Source organism: Pelmatolapia mariae, linkage group LG4 (assembly GCF_036321145.2).
Source record: "Pelmatolapia mariae isolate MD_Pm_ZW linkage group LG4, Pm_UMD_F_2, whole genome shotgun sequence".
In the NCBI taxonomy this organism is placed as follows: Eukaryota; Metazoa; Chordata; class Actinopteri; order Cichliformes; family Cichlidae; genus Pelmatolapia; species Pelmatolapia mariae.
Window position 1 is genome coordinate 26,625,032 of NC_086230.1, and position 1,206 is coordinate 26,626,237.

Consider the following 1,206-nt stretch of genomic DNA (forward strand, 5'->3'; position numbering starts at 1 on the left):
CTCCCAACTCTGTGAGACAGAAGTTTATCAGACTTATCAAACTAACTTACTATGGGGAAAAAATGTCTCGAAGGGGGATATTTATTTCATGGTTTCACTTGGGAGGTTTAATTTTAGTTTATTCTCTGTTCCTCATTCTTTAAACTTGTCTGCATGAGCAATGGTGCCTTCACGTGCTCCTTGTATATTTTAACTTGAGGGATAACAAGATGCACAGGCAGAGAGTTTAATTGACGTGATCGTTGTTGCTGTACACATAACTGTACTGTTTTTAGCTGTATTATCTTTACGTGTTGTTGTTGTTGTTGTTGTTTTGTCGTAGATATCAACAATAAAGCAGAAAGAGAATAGAAACATGAAACAAAATAAACAGAAAACACTCTCAGATTATCAATACACATTATTTTCAGGAATAATGTGCAAAAGGCTTGAGCCACACTTATTTCATTATATTTTGTTAGAAATATGGAAATATAAATTGTAACCGTGTTTGCAGAATACTAATAAGTCAGTGTTTTTGGCACAACCACCTTCATTATTTAATACAGCCTGAAGTCTCTTAGGGTTAGACTTTATTGTAATTTGTATTGTAAAAGCATTTTTCAAGAATACTTATCCAGGCTTTTTAAAGGATAACCAAAGCTCTTCTTTGGATGTTGGCTGCCTGTTGTTTCTTTCTTTGTCAGTAATGTTGGATCCAAGCTCTGGGGAGCCTAATCCATGACTAATAGTGTCCCACTGTGGGTTTGGAGTTTTTTTCTGTCCAAGTATGCTTTTACTCCCTTGGCATCATGTTTGGGTTCATCGTCATCCTGACAAATGAAGCTGTTACCAGTCAGATGATTTTTTTTAGATAGCACCACATGCAATCTGGTGGGTGTTGGAGGTTGTTCTGATTTCATAATTCCATCAAGGTTCTGGTGTAATTTTGTGTAATTTGGCCTTTTCCCTCTGTTCTCCTTCCTTAATATTTTTTTAGATAAGTTTATTGCATTACTTTTACAAGACTTTTAATCTTTCTTCCCGCTGTGCAAAAAAAATTAACTATCTTAAACCCCTTAGCGGAGGCAATTTTCTTAGCTGTGACTCAATGGACAGGTAGTCATACTTTTTCCGACATTACCTGAACCTCTCAATAGCCCTACGCTGCGGCTCCTCTGGGTGGCGCTGTTGGGTCATGTTTTATTTTTTAAAACATATCGACGG